This window comes from Oncorhynchus gorbuscha, linkage group LG04, assembly GCF_021184085.1.
Source record: "Oncorhynchus gorbuscha isolate QuinsamMale2020 ecotype Even-year linkage group LG04, OgorEven_v1.0, whole genome shotgun sequence".
NCBI classification, from domain to species: Eukaryota; Metazoa; Chordata; class Actinopteri; order Salmoniformes; family Salmonidae; genus Oncorhynchus; species Oncorhynchus gorbuscha.
The window spans coordinates 39,516,203-39,528,784 of record NC_060176.1 but is presented as its reverse complement, the minus strand read 5'-3'; positions in this window follow the sequence as shown (position 1 = coordinate 39,528,784).

Sequence of the window (12,582 nt, the reverse complement as noted above, 5' to 3'; positions counted from 1 at the left end):
CATGCACAAGCTCCACCACAATCTGGACAATCTGGACAATCTGGACCAATCTGGACCTTCACCCCCTGATCACAGGCCACACCAAGTTTGCACCAGTTTGACTGGTGCTTCGGCCTCATCAAGCAGCGCTTCAGAAAGACCAGAGTGAACACTTTGTCTGCGATTGCTGGTGTTTTGAAGGACAGCACTGTGACAAGGGTGAACATCCCACAGCTGGTTGGACTGGAGGATGGTATGGTGCTGTAGGAAAGCTATGGCTGTCAACAACACCTGACTCCGTACTTCAGGCCGCTGCCACAGTTCAAGCAATACCAGCACTTCAGGTGAATATAATTTTATCGCATTGTATGAGGTTATTCTTATTATCTAAACTTGGCAGGTAAATTGACCCTGTTTTACAGCTTCGATGCTCTGGAGCCTGGTGTTGTCGCCAAGGAGCATTCGGACTCTGCTGCACAACACTGACATCCTTCCTCCCATTGATGGTCTGCCTGTACAAGCACCACCTGGAATAGACACAGCTAGACAAACTTATGTTTTTGAGAAGATCAGGGAGTTTTGTGACAGAGAGGCTGTGGACATCACATGCCTTGCACCAAAGTCAAGGGCAGGACAGAAACAGGCTCTCCGAATATAGATTCTCTTTGTTAATGCATGGTTCGGATGGACAATTCATCAGCACTATCTGCAGTGCCACTATTCAAATGATTCTCTCCTAACACACACGCCATACATTACTGCTAAGGGTTGCAAAATACCTGGAAATTTCAATAAATTCCCTGTTTTTCCAGAAATCCTGGTTGGAGGATTCCGTATTTCCTGCTTATTCCCTTCTGATTCCGGGAATCCTCCAAAAAGGATTTTAGGAAAACGAGGGAATTTCTTGAAAGTTCCAGGAATGTTACAACCCTGGTTGCTGCTACAATTTTTGGGGGCTATGGCTATGCATATATAGCTACCTCATCTATTACTGATATTGTTCTTGTACATACTGCATTTTATTTATATTGACACTTACACTATTTCTGATATTAAAACCATTTGGCTGTACCGTTTACACCTTCTGTAGAGACCCATCCACTTGGCAATATGTGGTTTGGGGTTATAATTTCTTTCACATGACCAATCAATTTCGACAAATGTGTCTGGGTAAGTGTTATCTAATTTTTTATAAAATATTATTATCTGAACACTTTCTGTTTACCTGGAATATTTCCTTATAGTAGGCTACTACTTTTAGTCTTAATCTTTACTACACTACTCAATGTTTAGCACATGACCTCACATGTGAATCATTATAGAGATGGGTGGGGCAGGCTTAAGAAGGTTTGAACAATGCTCAATGGGTGTAGACATATGACAACTCTCCAGTAAGTAACAAAATATTAAATGGACATTTTCTCAAAAGTGAGTTTCCACATTTGCCAACTTGCAAAGTAGAATTACTTTCCCATTGTTCCTCAAATGCAGTGTATGACACATCATTTTGGAGCTCTGAGTCTCTATCCAATGTAAAAAAAACACGGTCGGTCACATATGAACTTTAACATTAAAATCTTTGAAATTCCTGCATGTTGCATTTATATTTTTTTCACTGTAGTTTTGTTCATTATAGTATTTTGCAGGGCATGGAAACATTGCTCAATTGGTATCAAGGGACCTAACGTGTGCCATGAAAGCATTCCCAAGGCCATTACATCACCAGCCTGTACCATTGACACGAAGCAGGATGGGGCCATGGACTCATGCTGCTTACGCCAAATCCTGACTCTGCCATCAGCATGACTCAACAGGAACTGGGATTTGACAGACCAGACTGTGTTTTTCCACACCTCAATTGTCCCGTGTTGGTGATCGCATACCCACTGGAGTCGCATCTTCTTGTTTTTAGCTGATAGGAGTGGAGCCCAGTGTGCTCGTTTGCTTCAATAGCTCAGCCGTTATGCACACCACTGTTGTACTGTGCCATTATTTGCCTGTTTGTGGCCCGCCTGTTCGCTTGCAAGATTCTTGCCATTCTCCTTCAATCTCTCATCAACAAACTGTTATCGCCCACAGGACTACCACTAAGTGGAAGTTTTTTGTTTGTCACACAATTCTCTGTAAACCCTAGACACTGTCGTGTGTGAAAAGCCCAGGAGGCTGGCTGTTTTTGAGATACTGATACCGGTGCGCCTACAACCGATGATCATACAATGCTCAAAGTATCTTAGGATACTAGTTTTGCCCATTCTAACATTCAATCAAGCAGTAACTGAATGTCTTGATGCCTATGCCTGCTTTATATAGCAAGCCACAGCCACCTGACTTACTGTCTGCAGAAGTGAACCATTTTCGTGAATGGGGTGGTGTAGCTAATATATATATATATATATATATTATATACACTGCTCAAAAAAATAAAGGGAACACTTAATCAACACAATGTAACTCCAAGTCAATCACACTTCTATGAAATCAAACTGTCAACTTAGGAAGCAACACAGATTGACAATAAATTTCACATGCTGTTGTGCAAATGGAATAGAAAACAGGTGGAAATTATAGGCAATTAGCAAGACACCCCCAATAAAGGAGTGGTTCTGCAGGTGGTGACCACAGACCACTTCTCAGTTCCTATGCTTCCTGGCTGATGTTTTGGTCACTTTTGAATGCTGGCGGTGCTTTCACTCTAGTGGTAGTATGATACGGAGTCTACAACCCACACAAGTAGCTCAAGTAGTGCAGCTCATCCCGGATGGCACATCAATGCGAGCTGTGGCAAGAAGGTTTGCTGTGTCTGTCAGCGTAGTGTCCAGAGCATGGAGGCGCTACCAGGAGACCGTAGGAGGGCAACAACCCAGCAGCAGGACCGCTACCTCCGCCTTTGTGCAAGGAGGAGCAGGAGGAGCACTGCTAGAGCCCTGCAAAATGACCTCCAGTGGGCCACAGATGTGCATGTGTCTGCTCAAATGGTCAGAAACAGACTCCATGAGGGTGGTATGAGGGCCCAACGTCCACAGGTGGGGGTTGTGCTTACAGCCCAACATCGTACAGGACGTTTGGCATTTGCCAGAGAACACCAAGATTGGCAAATTCGCCACTGGCGTCCTGTGCTCTTCACAGGTGAAAGCAGGTTCACACTGAGCACGGACGTGACAGAGTCTGGAGATGCCGTGGAGAACGTTCTGCTGCCTGCAACATCCTCCAGCATGACCGGTTTGGCGGTGGGTCAGTCATGGTGTGGGGTGGTATTTCTTTGGGGGGGCCGCACAGCCCTCAATATGCTCGCCAGAGGTAGCCTGACCGCCATTAGGTACCGAGGTGAGATCCTCAGATCCCTTGTGAGACCATATGCTGGTGCGTTTGGCCCTGGGTTCCTCCTAATGCAAGACAATGCTAGACCTCGTGTGGCTGGAGTGTGTCAGCAGTTCCTGCAAGAGGAAGGCATTGATGCTATGGGCCCACACGTTCCCCAGACCTGAATCCAATTGAGCACATCTGGGACATCATGTCTCGCTCCATCCACCAACTCCACATTGCACCACAGACTGTCCAGGAGTTGGCAGATGCTTTTGTCCAGGTCTGGGAGGAGATCCCTCGGGAGACCATCCGCCACCTCATCAGGAGCATGCCCAGGCATTGTAGGGAGGTCATATAGGCACGTGGAGGCCACACACACTACTGAGCCTCATTTTGACTTGTTTTAAGGACATTACATCAAAGTTGGATCAGCCTGTAGTGTGGTTTTCCAAATCCAGACCTCCATGGGTTGATAAATTTTGATTTCCATTGATAATTTTTGTGTGATTTTGTTGTCAGCACATTCAACTATGTAAAGAAAAAAGTATTTAATAAGAATATTTCATTAATTCAGATCTAGGATGTGTTATTTTATATATATATATATATATATATATATACATACATACATACATACACACAGTACCAATCAAATGTTTGGACACACCTAATCATTCAAGGGTTTTTGTTTATTTTTACTATGTAATAGAATTTTTATGTTTATGCTTATAACTAATTTCCGTGTTCTATTTATGTGCTGTTCTATAAACCAGTTTTTATGTTCATACAAATGGCTGATGGAACAAATCCTCACTATCATTAGCTGCAATTTGGCAGTACGCCTAGACATTTTGAGAGCAAAGTACAGATATCTAAGTTTCAAGATCTCAGCTTAGAGGGAAGAAGCCTCCTGAGGTATTAGTCTGTCACATGTTATGAATCAGTATCAGTTGGTCACATGAATAAAACAAAATTGTAATGATACATTAATTATGCTAAATCATGCAAATATAACTTGTCTGTGTATAGCCGTATATAAGACAACTGCTGGGACTACCCAGGGGAGACCTCCTGATTTACATGTGTACTATAGTGCATTGAGTTGGTTGGATCCTCTCCAGCGCACTGACAAATAAATTATTATTAATTTAAGGTTGACTTCAAGTGTTTCTGTGTAAGAATATCAACAATAATGATTTTCTATATTGTAGAATAATAGTAAAGACATCCATCAAAACTATGAAATAACACATATGGAATCATGTACAGTGGTTCTTCCTTTAAAAGTTGCGAGCTTATGCCGCAACCGTTAGGTGTAGATGGTGGCATTCTGTCATTGCGCCACACTTTCACAAGGGGGACTTAGAACGCTGATATGTCGGTAGTCTAAACTATTGCAATTGATGGAGGCATTTTCAGTCTAAGAGTCTCTCTTCTCTGGCACTAGAGTACTGCAACACAACAAAACTGTCGGTGGTCCTGGAGTTAGGAGAGAACTTGGGTAAATACAATGGGGAAATTTCACTTCACATGTGAAATGCGATTTTTGAAAAATAGGCACAGTGGGCCTTTTGGTTTCTCTCGCTCTAAAAACAGAAATGATTCTAAATAAAAAAACTGGCTTTATTTACAAATGAGTAAGAATGTCTCACCCCATGTTAAAAAAAGCATTTTCCTAACTAAGACCCTTAATTAAATCACTTCAGCTGCGATTGTAAAGTTAATCAGCTGATGCATTGGTCCAGAGCCAGGTGGCATTGGCGGAGAGTCACGTTATTGGAGGAGAGTCAGGCGGGAACAAGATGGAGTCACAATCCATGCCAGGCACACCTGTGAGCTCTGGAACTCCACCTCCTCTTTGTGGACTCTGTAAACAACTTGTCCTTGATGAAAATCACAGATAAACACTTTAGTCATACAGTGGGGAGAACAATTATTTGATACACTGCTGATTTTGCAGGTTTTCCTACCTACAATGCATGTAGAGGTCTGTAATTTTTTATCTTAGGTACACTTCAACTGTGAGAGACGGAATCTAAAACAAAAATCCAGAAATCACATTGTATGATTTTTAAGTAATTCATTTGCATTTTATTGCATGACATAAGTATTTGAAACATCAGAAAAGCAGAACTTAATATTTGGTATAGAAACCTTTGTTTGCAATTACAGAGATCATACGTTTCCTGTAGTTCTTGACAATGATTCTGCCACCACCATGTTTGACAGTGGGGATGGTGGGTTCAGGGTGATGAGCTGTGTTGCTTTTACGCCAAAAATAACGTTTTGCATTGTTGCCAAAAAGTTCAATTTTGGTTTCATCTGACCAGAGCATCTTCTTCCACATGTTTGGTGTGACTCCCAGGTGGCTTGTGGCAAACTTTAAATGACACTTTTTATGGATATCTTTAAGAAATGGCTTTCTTCTTGCCACTCTTCCATAAAGGCCAGATTTGTGCAATATACGACTGATTGTTGTCCTATGGACAGAGTCTCCCACCTCAGCTGTAGATCTCTGCAGTTCATCCAGAGTGATCATGGGCCTCTTGGCTGCATCTCTGATCAGTCTTCTCCTTGTATGAGCTGAAAGTTTAGAGGGACGGCAAGGTCTTGGTAGATTTGCAGTGGTCTGATACTCCTTCCATTTCAATATTATCGCTTGCACAGTGGTCCTTGGGATGTTTAAAGCTTGGGAAATCTTTTTGTATCCAAATCCGGCTTTAAACTTCTTCACAACAGTATCTCTGACCTGCCTGGTGTGTTCCTTGTTCTTCATGATGCTCTCTGCACTTTTAACGGACCTCTGAGACTATCACAGTGCAGGTGCATTTATACCGGAGACTTGATTACACACAGGTGGATTGTATTTATCATCATTAGTCATTTAGGTCAACATTGGATCATTCAGAGATCCTCACTTAACTTCTGGAGAGAGTTTGCTGCACTGAAAGTAAAGGGGCTGAATAATTTTGCACGCCCAATTTTTCAGTTTTTGATTTGATAAAAAAAGTTTGAAATATCCAATAAAGGTCGTTCCACTTCATGATTTTGTCCCACTTGTTGTTGATTCTTCACAAAAAATACAGTTTTATATCTTTATGTTTGAAGCCTGAAATGTGGCAAAAGGTCGCAAAGTTCAAGGGGGCCGAATACTTTCGCAAGGCACTGTATATGGTCCCTTACGGCTATTCTTCAATGGAAATGCGTCAAAAGACGTCACAATGCTGTAGACACCTTGGGGAATACGTGGAAAACGTAAGCTCATTCGTAGCTCATTCACAGCCATATAAGGAATCATTGACATGAGGCGGTTTCAAAAAATGCGGCACTTCCTGGTTGGATTTTTATCTGGGTGTCGCCTGTAACATCAGTTTTGTGGCACTCACAGACAACATCTTTGCAGTTTTGGAAACATCAGAGTGTTTTCTATCCAAAGCTGTCAATTATATGCATTTGTCGAACATCTTTTCGTGACAAAATATCTTGTTTAAAACGGGAACGTTTTTCATCCAAAAATGTTAATAGCGTCCCCTAATGCATAACTGGTTAATCAATGACGCCGTAGTGTGTTACTAATGGGTTTCTTTAAGACTGTGGTCCCAGCTCTCTTCAGGTCATTGACCAGGTCCTGACGTGTAGTTCTGGGCTGATTCCTCACCTTCCTCATGATCATTGATTCCCCACGAGGTGAGATCTTGCATGGAGCCCCAGACTGAGGATGATTGACCATCATCTTGAACTTCTTCCATTTTCTAATAATTGCACCAACAGTTGTTGCCTTCTCACCAAGTTGCTTGCCTATTTTCTTGTAGCCCATCCCAGCCTTGTGCAGGTCTACAATTCTATCCCTAGTGTCCTTACACAGCTCTGGTCTTGGCCATTGTGGAAAGGTTGGAGTCTGTTTGATTGAGTGTGTGGACAGGTGTCTTTTATACAGGTAAGGAGTTCAAACAGGTGCAGTTAATACAGGTAATTAGTGGATAACAGGAGGGCTTCTTAAAGGAAAACTAACAGGTCTGTGACAGACAGAATTCTTACTGGTTGGTAGGTGATCAAATACTTATGTCATGCAATAACAATGTGATTTTAATAATAATGCAATAATACAATGTGATTTTCTGGATTTTTGTTTTAGATTCCGTCTCTCACAATTGAAGTGTACCTATGATAAAATTAACAGACCTCTACATGCTTTGTAAGTCGGAAAACCTGCAAAATCGGTGGTGTATCAAATACTTTTCCTCCCCACTGTATCACAGTGTACCTATTTGCTTATAGTTTAGCCTACACCTAGATACCTTTTCAAATGATATGAGCAAAACATATTCAATTTGATTTTTAATGGGAATCCAGACTAAATTAAAAGGGCCTATTTACAGTATCTAATGAATATGAAGGGGGCAGAAATTTGAAATTACTTTATCAATTGGAAACTTTATCAATGGGATGGGGGTAAAAGTAAGGAACTTGTCTGCCGGCCCTACATTAAAGACCAAAATTGGTTAATGAAAATTGTGATAAATAAAAATATATACCAGTTTCATTTAAGGACCAAAGAATTGACAGCTGTGCAATATAGATTGCAAAATAGTTGGTAAGAGATTTTCGATGTACCGATTCCATGGCACATGGTTTATGAAATGACACGCAATTTTCCGTACCTCCTGAAAGCCCTAATATTAAAACCAGTCAAATGCATTCTCTCCATCACCCACACGCACTTCAAATATTTGGATAATTAAGCATTTAAAGGCTGACATTGGTTGATTTTATCACTTCTGACAACCAAAATTCTAACTCTACCCATAACTTTTGGGCTTTTAAACATTCCCAGAAGAAATTGATTATTATAACCTTCTGCAGATCTAAAACCTATGGGTGCAAACAACTTTTCCGTTATGGGCTATTAGCAGGACAACAGAGTCTTCAACCTTTACAAAAGAATTGTTCGGGCTAGTTGTGAAAAAAAAATCCCCAACTTGCAATGTATTTAAGTACTCTAAAGTTTTACATTTAACTACAAACATCATGAAACCGCAAAATGTAAAGCATATACTTTATGCTTCCGTTAATAAAGTAATGATAAATACTCTTGTAATGGTTTTATTCCGTTGAAGGAGAGGAGGACCAAAATGCAGCGTGGTTAGTGTTCAACATCTTTAATATAGACGATCAAAGAAAACACTACAAAATACAAAACAATAAATGTGAAAACCGAAACAGTCCTATCTGGTGTAATGACACAAAGACAGAAGACAACCACGCACAAAACCCAACACAAAACAGGCTACCTAAATATGGTTCCCAATCAGAGACAATGACAAACACCTGCCTCTGATTGAGAACCATATCAGGCCAAACAACAAACCCAACATAGAAACACAAAACATAGAATGCCCACTCAGCTCACGTCCTGACCAACACTAAAACAAAGAAAACACAAAAGAACTATGGTCAGAACGTGACAACTTTCAAAATGTTTATTTCAACTATCAGCAGGACAAAAGACTCTTGCCAAGTTTTGGGACTTAATATATATTCATGGAATAAATATAATAAATATCATTGAATGACATAGTGTGACGGCGTTCTTCTTTTGTTGAAAGAGAGTCAGACCGAAATGCAGCGTGGTGGTTACTCATGTCTTTAATAAAGAAACGACGATACATGAAATAACTTATAGATACAAAAACAACAAACGGAATGTGAAACCTAATACAGCCTATCTGGTGAACACTACACAGAGACAGGAACATTCACCCACGAAATACACAGTGAACCCCGGCTACCTAAATACGGTTCCCAATCAGAGACAACGAGAATCACCTGACTTTGATTGAGAACCGCCTCAGGCAGCCAAGCCTATGCAACACCCCTACTCAGCCGCAATCCCAATAACTACAAAACCCCAATACGAAATACCACAAAATAAACCCATGTCACACCCTGGCCTTACCAAATATATAACGAAACACAAAACACTATGACCAAGGCGTGACACATAGCATGGGGACTGGTCTTGATAAATCAAACAGATTTTGGGGTGGGAAATGTTAGGAGTACTTCGCTCTTCGCTGTTAAAATATTAAAATCTTTCAAATGTATTCATAATTAAAATGGTTTAGCCAACATGTTGTGGTTCATTTAATGAAGGTGCACATGGGCCTATTTATATAATGAATATGAATTCAGAGGACAGAAATGATTAAATATTAAAGCATTAGAGCTCTCACTAAAGGCGTCATTCATACAATAGTTATACTTACATCCAAACTGGTTTTGAAGCACGCAAAGTTCTTTTTTTTGTCAGGCGAATTAGTGGGTCAAAACTATAGAACAGTACAAAACAATAGAACACACATGGTTAATGTTCTGGGGAAGATTTTAAATATATAAATCAGCAAAAAAGAAACTTCCCTTTTTCAGGACCCTGTTTTTGAAAGATAATTCTTAAAAATCAAAATAACTTCAGAGATCTTCATTGTAAAGGGTTTATTTGCTGAAAATGGTCCACCGTGTTCATATCATCCTGAATAAACAGTACAGCAAAAAAAATACATCCAGAGTGCATCAAACATGATTTAGACCATAAACAATGAATGAACATGCACCTGTGGAACAGTCATTAAGACACCAACATCTTACAGACGGTAGGCAATTAAGGTCAGAGTTATGAAAACAGGACTTTTTCCTTGTTTTCCTTGTTGCTTATTTTCAATATGGATAGCAAGTGAAATACTAAAGTTTTGCCAATAGGGTGCACAGCTGCATTGTTGGAGACATGGACAGTCCATGCCGCTGAGTCTCTCATTCCTGCTCATGAAACAGGTTTGAACTCTAGCGACAATAGTGATGCAATCTTCAGCTGCTTTTACAGTAAAGGATTCCATTGGAATGATGAAGAAGAATATCACAAACTCGTGTTCACTATTGGACATCTTATCTGCAGAGACCACACTGCGTGCGCTGTGGGAGTGGCTCTCTCAGGCAGGATGGCATAAGACAAACTTTGTATGGAAATCAATGCATTGCTATAGTGTGTTTATAGGCAGCTATATTTTCAAGTCAGTTGTGACTGGTGATACTGAGAAGTTTGCACAACAATGTAAGTCATCTAATTACCAAATTGTATTTATTCAGATGTTATTATTCTCACCTGCTAGATGGTGAATTGATTAAAGATAGTATCAATTTTTTTTAGTAATCTCTGAATAGGATTACACAATTCCCTCATTCTCTGTTTGGGATACATTTTGTTAAATGTAATCCATGTTTCTTCATAATGGATCTAAAGTAATATATTTCAGCTCATTTTATTTGTTGACCTGTGCAGGTTAGAAACCAGTCTGAAATGCACAACACAGTTGGTTTTATGACCTGTCTGCTGAAAACATGGAGTAGAGTTTTATTATAATTTTTTAAATCCTATAGCTGTTTTTGCACAAACACAGTCTTTGCAACCTTATGTCCTCAATTTGAGCAGCTTATTTTTGGATGCAGATGGTCAGACATTCACAGAAGTAGCAGAAGCACAACACAAATCTCTCCCAAATCGGAAAATGTAGGCTACGTTAGTACTAGCTCTAACTAAGTAAAGATTGAGTTAACACAAGCCGTCTGATTTAGCTTAATCTTGGCTGACAGTAACCATAATATGAATTATCTAATAGCTGTTACTATTTACAATTCATCACATCACGGGAGTAGGGTGACAACATTTAAAATCCCCAAATAAAGGAACAACACAGTGATTTTGCGGGACATTCACGGGACAGTGTAGCTTAAATGTCGGTGTCCATCCATTGGGGGCTGTCCTGCTGCAGACAATCCCCTAGACCTCATTGCACACGGAGGCACTACAAAGTCTGCCAGTAAAACACCAGGATAAGGAAACAAAGTATGTGTTTACCTTGTGAGACACCCTTGTGTGTTGCGCCATGCTTTGAGGAAGTACCATACGCTCAAGCACTACTGAGCACATCCTCAGAAGTTTCTGACTGAATGACCGACTTGAAAGGTGACCTGCCATGATACTATGACTTTAGGGGTGGAGGGTGGGAATGCAGTTTTTGTTGTTTAGATTTGATGATTTGAGAATTATAGACTGTTGCTCTATGATTTAAATACACTTTGTTATTGTGTGAGTTAGTGTGTTCTCGAAAAACTTTATCTTGATGGTGGTCTTGTTGTTTGTTATGGGTGTTTAACCTGCACAACTATGGAAAATACATTTATGTTATAATGGATTTGTGAAGACAGGTTGTGATGCTATCTTGAGTGTTATTTATAGCTAGCCTAGTGCACTTACCAGTATTTCTATAGTAGAGAATTCTGTATAACCCACAGTGTTGTTTAACATTACCAAAATACAACCCTGGCTGTCAGGAGGTACAGTGTAATTACATATGTAAGGGTGGCAATTGCAGTCTGTAATTATAGAGGTGTAACAACGAATGCCATGCAACCATGCATGTTAAAGTGTTAAAGTTTCCGAAAGCATCCGAAAGCAAAAATCTTCAGGCTGCACAAACCCCATTATAAGTGTCAGCCAATTTAAAACTGTCATGTTTTGTCATAGATTGTCTTGTCTTGTCTCTGTGCTTTCTCTTCTATTCGTTTCCCCCTGCTGGTCTTATTAGGTTCTTTCCCTCTCTCTATCTCTCTCCCTCTCTCTCTCTCTCTCTCTCTCTCTCTCTCTCTCTCTCTCTATCGTTCCGTTCCTGCTCCCAGCTGTTCCTCATTCTCCTAACTACCTCGTTTACTCTTTCACACCTGTCCCCTATTTTGCCCTCTGATTAGAGTCCCTATTTCTCCCTCTGTTTCCGCTTCTGTCCTTGTCGGATCCTTGTTTGCTGTACTGTGTCCTTGTTCCATCCTGTCGTGTTTTTGCCTTCTTCAGATGATGCGTGTGAGCAGGTGTCTCTATCAGCTACGGCCTGCGCCAACCCGAAGCGACCTGCAGTCTGTGGTCGCATCTCCTGTTGTTCCCCTCTACTGACTAGAGGATTTCAGTTATTCCTGTTTGGACATTACCTGTGAAAGTATTCAGGATTAATCGTTTTTTGTTAAGACTGGAATAAACTCTGTTTCTGTTAAGTCGCTTTTGGGTCCTCATTCACCTGCATAACAGAAGGATCCGACCAAGAATGGACCCAGCGACTACGGATCCTCGCAACTCAGCCGTCGAGATCCAGGGAGCGATGCTCGGCAGACACGAGCAGGAATTGTCTGCTGCTCGTCATGCCGTTGAGACCCTGGCCGCTCAGGTCTCCGACCTCTCAAGACAGTTTCAGAATCTCC